Source organism: Triticum aestivum, unplaced genomic scaffold (genome assembly GCF_018294505.1).
Source record: "Triticum aestivum cultivar Chinese Spring unplaced genomic scaffold, IWGSC CS RefSeq v2.1 scaffold177693, whole genome shotgun sequence".
Classification (NCBI taxonomy): domain Eukaryota; kingdom Viridiplantae; phylum Streptophyta; class Magnoliopsida; order Poales; family Poaceae; genus Triticum; species Triticum aestivum.
The window spans coordinates 1-7,752 of NW_025226435.1; the positions used below are offsets into that span (position 1 = coordinate 1).

Sequence of the window (7,752 nt, forward strand, 5' to 3'; positions counted from 1 at the left end):
AAATGCTCAGCAAGGATCTCACATCAATCACGAAAAGATTCCAGCGTCTTCATAGGAAGAGCCAGTTTTAGAAGAAAGTGTTGGGGAACGTAGTAATTTCAAAGAAAATTCCTACGCACACGCAAGATCATGGTGATGCATAGCAACGAGAGGGAAGAGTGTCGTCCATGTACCCTCGTAGACTGTAAGCAGAAGCATTATGAAAACGCGGTTGATGTAGTCGTATGTCTTCACGATCGACCGATCCAAGTATCGAACGTACGACACCTCCACGATCTGCACATGTTCAGCTCGGTGACGTCCCACGAACTCACAATCCAGTAGAGCTTCGAGGGAGAGTTCCGTCAGCACGACGGAGTGATGATGGTGTTGATGAAGCTATCGACGCAGGGCTTCGCCTAAGCAATGCTATGATATGACGGAGGTGGATTATGGTGGAGGGGGGCACCGCACACGGCTAATAGATCAATGATCAAGTTGTGTATCTATTGTGTCTTTGGGGTGTCCCGTGCCCATGTATATAAAGGAGGGATGAGGAGGAGGCCGGCCCTAGAGGGGGCGCGCCAAGTGTGGGGAGTCCTACTAGGACTCCCAAGTCCTAGTAGGATTCCCCTTTTCCTTTCCGGAGTAGGAGAGAAGAAAGAGGGAAAGATAGAGGGAGTAGAAAAGGGCAAGGGTGGGGTCCCGCCCCCTTTCCCCTAGTCCAATTTGGACCCATGGGGGGCGCCTCCTTCCCTTTGTCCTGCCTCCTCTTTTCCCGTATGGCCCAATAAGGCCCAATACTTCTCCCGGTGAATTACCGTAACTCTCCGGTACCCCGAAAAATACCCGAATCACCCGGAACCTTTCCGATGTCCGAATATAGCCTTCCAATATATCGATCTTTATGGCTCAACCATTTTGAGACTCCTCGTCATGTCCTGATCTCATCCGGGACTACGAACTACCTTCGGCACATCAAAACACATAAACTCATAATACTGATCGTCACCGAATGTTAAGCGTGCGGACCCTACAGGTGCGAGAACTATGTAGACATGACCGAGACACGTCGCCGGCCAATAACCAATAGCGGAACCTGGATGCTCATATTGGCTCCTACATATTCTACGAAGATCTTTATAGGTCAAACCGCATAACAACATACGTTGTTCCCTTTGTCATTAGTATGTTACTTGCCCGAGATTCGATCGTCGGTATCACCATACCTAGTTCAATCTCGTTACCGGCAAATCTCTTTACTCGTTCCGTAATGCATCATCCCGCAACTAACTCATTAGTCACATTGCTTGCAAGGCTTATAGTGATGTGCATTACCGAGAGGGCCCAGAGATACCTCTCCGACAATCAGAGTGTCAAATACTAATCTCAATCTATGCCAACTCAACAAGTACAATCGGAGACACCTGTAGAGCACCTTTATAATCACCTAGTTACGTTGTGACGTTTGGTAGCACGCAAATTGTTCCTCCGGTATTCGGGAGTTGCATAATCTCATAGTCATAGGAACATGTATAAGTCATGAAGAAAGTGATACATCTCCAACGTATCTATAATTTATGAAGCATTCATGCTATTATCTTATCTATTTTGGATGTTTATGGGCTTTATTATACACTTTTATATTATTTTTGGGACTAACCTATTAACCGGAGGCCCAGCCCATATTGTTGTTTTCTTGCCTATTTCAGTGTTTCGAAGAAAAGGAATATCAAACGGAGTCCAAACGGAATGAAACCTTCGGGAAACTTATTTTTGGAACAGAAGCAATCCAGGGAACTTCGAGTGCAAGCCAGGGAAGCTTTGAGGAGGCCACGAGATAGGGGGGCGCCCCCATTCCCCTGGGCGCGCCCTCCACTCTCGTGGGCCCCTCGTGGCTCCCCCAACCGACTTCTTTCGCCTATATATTCCCATATACCCTAAAAACATCGAAGCGAACAATAGATCGGGAGTTCGGCCACCGCAAGCCTCTGTAGCGACCAAAAACCTCTCAGGAGCTTGTTTCGGCACCCTGCCGAAGGGGGAATCCCTCACTGGTGGCCATCTTCATCATCCCGGCGCTCTCCATGACGAGGGGGGAGTAGTTCACCCTTGGGGCTGAGGAAATGTACCAGCAGCTATGTGTTTGATCTTTCTCTCTCTCGTGTTCTTGACTTTGCACGATCTTGCTGTATTGCGAGCTTTTCTATTATAATTTGATCTTATGATGTTTCTCCCCCTCTACTCTCTTGTAATGGATTGAGTTTTCCCTTTGAAGTTATCTTATCGGATTGAGTCTTTAAGGATTTGAGAACACTTGATGTATGTCTTGTCGTGCTTATCTATGGTGACAATGGAATATCACGTGATCCACTTGATGTATGTTTTGGTGATCAACTTGCGGGTTCCGCCCATGAACCTATGCATAGGGGTAGACACACGTTTTCGTCTTGACTCTCCGGTAGAAACTTTGGGGAACTCTTTGAAGTACTTTGTGTTGTTTGAATAGATGAACCTGAGATTGTGTGATGCATATCGTATAATCATGCCCACAGATACTTGAGGTGACAATGGAGTATCTGGTGACATTAGGGTTTTGGTTGATTTGTGTCTTAAGGTGTTATTCTAGTATGAACTCTATGATAGATTGAATGGAAAGAATAGCTTCATGTTATTTTACTACGGACTCTTGAATAGATAGAACAGAAAGGATAACTTTGAGGTGGTTTCGTACCCTACCATAATCTCTTCGTTTGTTCTCCGCTATTAGTGGCTTTGGAGTGACTCTTTGTTGCATGTTGAGGGATTGTTGTATGATCTATCTATGTTATTATTGTTGAGAGAACTTGCACTAGTAAAAGTATGAACCTTAGGCCTTGTTTCCTACAATTGCAATACCGTTTGTGCTCATTTTTATCATTAGTTACCTTGCTTTTTTTATAATTTTAGATTACAAAAACCTATATCTACCATCCATATTACACTTGTATCACCATCTCTTCGCCGAACTAGTGCACCTATATAATTCACCATTGTATTGGGTGTGTTGGGGACACAAGAGACTCTTTGTTATTTGGTTGGAGGGTTGCTTAAGAGAGACCATCTTCATCCTATGCCTCCCACGGATTGATAAACCTTAGGTCATCCACTTGAGGGAAATTTGCTACTGTCCTACAAACCTCTTCACTTGGAGGCCCAACAACGTCTACAAGAAGAAGGTTGTGTAGTAGACATCAAGCTCTTTTCTGGCGCCGTTGCCGGGGAGGTTAGTGCTTGAAGGTATATCTTTAAATCTTGCAATCGAATCTTTTTGTTTCTTGTTTGATCACTAGTTTAGTCTATAAACGAAAACTACAAAAAAATGGAATTGAGTTTGCCTCATATGCTTCATCTTTTGAATATATTTCCTGAAAACGATGGTAAGGAAAATTGTGCCCAATTGCTAGAAGAAGAATGCATTAAAATGTTTGGTACTAGATTGTATGATGAGCATGATTGCAATGTTGTTAGTCTGAATTCCTTGAATATCCATGATGCTAATGATATGCAAAGCCACAAGCTTGGGGAAGCTATGTTTGATGAAGATGATATGTTTAGTCCCCCAAGTTTTGATGAGAATATTTATTATGATGAAAGCATGCCTCCTATTTTTGATGATTATATTTATGAAAGTGGATTTGGAGAGGTCATGACTTTATTTAGTGATAAATCCACTATTTCGGAAGAGGTTCCAATTGATTATGAGAACAAAGTTGCTATCTATGATGATTATTGGTATGACTTGTATGCCATTAAGAGTAATGATAACCATGAAACTTGTCATCATGATTTTAGTTTTCAATTGGATTATGCCTCACATGATAGTTATTTTGTTGAGTTTGCTCCCACTACTATTCATGAGAAGAATTTTGCTTATGTGGAGAGTAATAAAATTTCTATGCTTGTAGATCATGAAAGGAATGCTTTATGTGATAGTTATATTGTTGAATTCATTCATGATGCTACTGAAAATTCTCATGAGGGAGGAACATATGCTTGTAGGAATTGCAATAATATCAAGTTCCCTCTCTATGTGTTGAAAATCTTGAAGCTATTCTTGTTTTACCTTCTTATGCTAGTTGATTATTGTTCCCATAAGTTGTTTGCTCACAAAATCCCTATGCATAGGAAGTGGGTTAGGCTTAAATGTGCTAGTCATATGCTTCATGATGATCTTTTTATGTTTCAATTCTTATCTTTTACTAGATGACTCGTTGCGCCAAATGGCGCAGAGACCCGCTAAAGCCATGTTGTCGATGAAAATAGTTTCATTTTGCAAGGACCTATTCGGTATCGGTAGTAGAAAGCTTATTTTTTAAAGCATGCTATATTGAAAATATGGTTATCACGCTGTGAAATCCGAGTTTGAAAAAATATATTTGTATACCATGTACATACCAGTTAAGGAAGCATTGTTTTAGTTGAAAATATGATTATCATAGACCTGTTGCACCAAATGGCACAGAGCCACGCTAAAATCCATGTGCGTGATAAAAAAATATCCATGGTTTAATCCCCTTCAATAAGAAACACGATGGATTGTTGTCCACAATGAGATGTATATACACATTTTAATTTGATAGCACAAAATACTTGCTATCATGTCCTCGAAGACCCATTCGAAATCATGTACGCAAATGGCGCAAAGACCCACTAACATGTGTGTGCTTTGAAAAAAAAGACATGTATCAATAGATTTGATCATGGCCAGGCATGTATGCCAACTTAAATGTCATAAGCAAGTACCGTGAACAAGATTACCCATTGCGCCAAATGACACAAGATCCCAGTTCAAACCCAGAGTTATCTGCAAAAACATGTTTTCCAAGCAATTGTTTGAATAATAATGATTCTTTTAAAAGATGTAATGTCATTTTCAGCCTACTAATATCAACATGTAATAAGGTGAGAGAAAAAATGATCATAATTATCTTCTCCTTATTCAAACGGTTGAGAACTTGCAAAATAGAGCAAAAGCCCAATTTAAACGAAGAACTTAAAGCCATTATTTTTCTTAACTTAGGCGTATATGATCTTGACTTTGAACAAAGAATTATTTGCATATCAAAGTCTTTAGTTGGTGATAAAGTTTCTCCCCTATGTAACTTATCATTCACAATGTTAACATGGATAAGTGATACTCCCTCCGTCACAACGACGTTTTTACGAGCTATCATTTACACAAAGGATCTCCCAAAACCTATGGAAAAAAATTGAGTACAAAATAATCTTTTAGAGAAGGGTGTCATCGCCAAATGACGTAGAGACCTGCTGAATCCATGTGCATTGAAAATAAAATGCATGGTTTAGTTGTGGGCAAGCACATATAGTAACAAATTTAACAACTCTTAGCAAAAAAAGAACAAAGGCTTCCTGTCTACAATAAGAATGGATGCTTCTTGTCTACAATAAGACATATAATAACATTACTCATTGCGCCAAATGGAGCAAGGTCCCATTTCAAACCAAGAGTTATTTGAAAATAAATGCTTGATAATTTGGCAATGATAAGGATCCTTTTAATAATGAAAATTAAAAGAAACATAGCCCCAAACTATGTAATAGCAAAATGCAGGCATTCTCTATATACAATTTTGCTATGTTAGCTGGAACTTCGGAATCCACGTCACGCTTTCTCCTTGATGTGTTGTTGATAAACTCTCCCCTCCCACTCCTCTGGATCCATAGCATTTTGTCCTGCACAGCCCCTTTATACACAGGGTCCGACATTCATATAGATACAGAAATATCTATGCGACATCATGAAATTTGCAAGGTGACTATAAAGCATGCACATGCCACATCATATAACTATCCGAAACTTGAATGGCTTTTATATCTGATTCAAAACTGAACCCAGTTGTAAATATGTTACAACATTCAACAAAGATTGACGATTCTGTACCTCACATGTACCAGAAGCTGTGCCCATTTTACTCTACTCATGTTTCTATAAAAAATTCATATGGCTCTGAAAAGAAAAATAGCAATGTTAAATGAATATTTAGGAAGTTTATCATACGAGTCATGTCAAAAAAGATGTTTAAAAGATTCTCAGCTTGCAATAATCTTTCAGGCCAAAACCACTATCTAGCTGAAAATAAGCATAAACATAGAAAGTGGCAGTCAGTTAGGCACCTGAAACGGCGAGCTTCACAAAACACCACCTCCCGCTTCTTCCTGACCTCGTAGAACTTGTCATTGAAGTTAGCCTGCAGAATAGCGGACATTGGAGATGTTAGAAGGGTAACAACAAGTGGACTACAAATCAATGATAGCAAGGGTTATATGAGCAACATACCTTTGATAGCCTCCGAGATCTTGCTGAATTCAAGCTTGTCCTCGTTCTTCAGTGGTAAGGCAGAGAACAGAGGCGGTCTTCTTGTGAACAATCAACAGAGGGTGAGCATTTGTTCCTAGTTACAGTAACAGATTTTAGAAGGGTGGAACAGGTGAGAATATACCAATCCAAGGTGTGATTTTCCCTTAACAATGCAGTATGGGACCTCCCAACTTCCTGCACAGGGCTGGGAACCACAACCAGGTCAATATCATGGACCAGCTGAGGGTTGCTCTGCAGCACAAAACACGAGGATTGATCACATGAATGATTATTGTAGCCACAAAAAGATGCCATGAATAAGAATTAATTAGGTCAAACAAAGAGATAACTCATATCGATACCTGCTCGATGAGGTAAGTGACATGGCTAAGACCATATTTCAGAGCAATTAGCTTCTTGGACTCAACGGTTTCCCCCTCAGCCTCAGCCTGGGCCCTTTTCAGAAGCCCTCTTAGCCACCTTCTCCCTAGGGCTGTGCTTGAGAGGCATCTTAAACAGGTTCGTAGCAGAAACTAAACTGATGTCATATACAAAGGAATTCAACTTACTTAAACCAGTCAACCAATTATTGGCTAATTTTCTTGCTGGCCCTTTCCTTGTTGTACCTATGACTTAACCAACCATCTAAGCAAGGAACTTCATTATATTATTGGTCGTCGCCACTGAAATAACAACCAACATTTAGCATGTCATTTATTTACCAAGCAAAACCACAATGGCTTAATCACCCAAGAGCAGGAGTGTAACATACTTTCAGAATAAGCGCAGTCCTGATCATAATCACAAATAAACATTTTGGTTTTCGACTGGCAATGATTTTCCCCTACCGCAAGCCTGTGCCTACAGCTTTAAACTAAACCAACATGTTATCATGTCATTTATTACTAAGTAATACTTAGAAGACTAATTTCAAAAGGGCAAGAGTCCAATATACTTTCACAATGTACAATTTAGATTATCTTTTCTAGTACCAATTCTGAACATAGCACAATAGTTTAGCTCATGTTATTTAAGCTCACAGTATTTCAACCAAGAATTGCTCGCATGTCATGATTTTTTTAGTCGTAATCCCAGTAGTATTTTCATGCGCATTTAGGATATCATAGTTAAAGCTAAACATCCTAGCATAATTTACATTTCAGAAGCCTACAGTAGTAATGTAAAATATAGATAGTTGAGACATAATTTTGTAGCAAATCACATGTCAGAGGCAATAGATTACATCTGAAGGCGCCCAGTTAAAATTATGTCTCAGCCATATGAATCTCAACACCAAATAACAATTAGAATCTGGACTGACAGGTCGCTTCTCCCATTTGATTTTTGCCTGACATTCAAACCTAAAACTGACTAATTCTTCTTTATTTCCAAAGAAAGGGTGAATATGACAA

General features: G+C 40.0%; 1 long non-coding RNA gene across 1 annotated transcript; it reads right to left on the reverse strand.

Moving 5' to 3' along the window:
- Positions 1–5,396: 5,396 nt before the first annotated feature.
- Positions 5,397–7,746, reverse strand: LOC123172600 (uncharacterized). Its single transcript, XR_006485648.1, has 7 exons — positions 7,113–7,746; positions 6,910–7,023; positions 6,703–6,833; positions 6,483–6,592; positions 6,320–6,396; positions 6,157–6,230; positions 5,397–5,989 (listed from the first exon to the last, which is right to left on the reverse strand). It is a non-coding gene; the product is annotated as an uncharacterized lncRNA (long non-coding RNA).
- Positions 7,747–7,752: the final 6 nt, after the last annotated feature.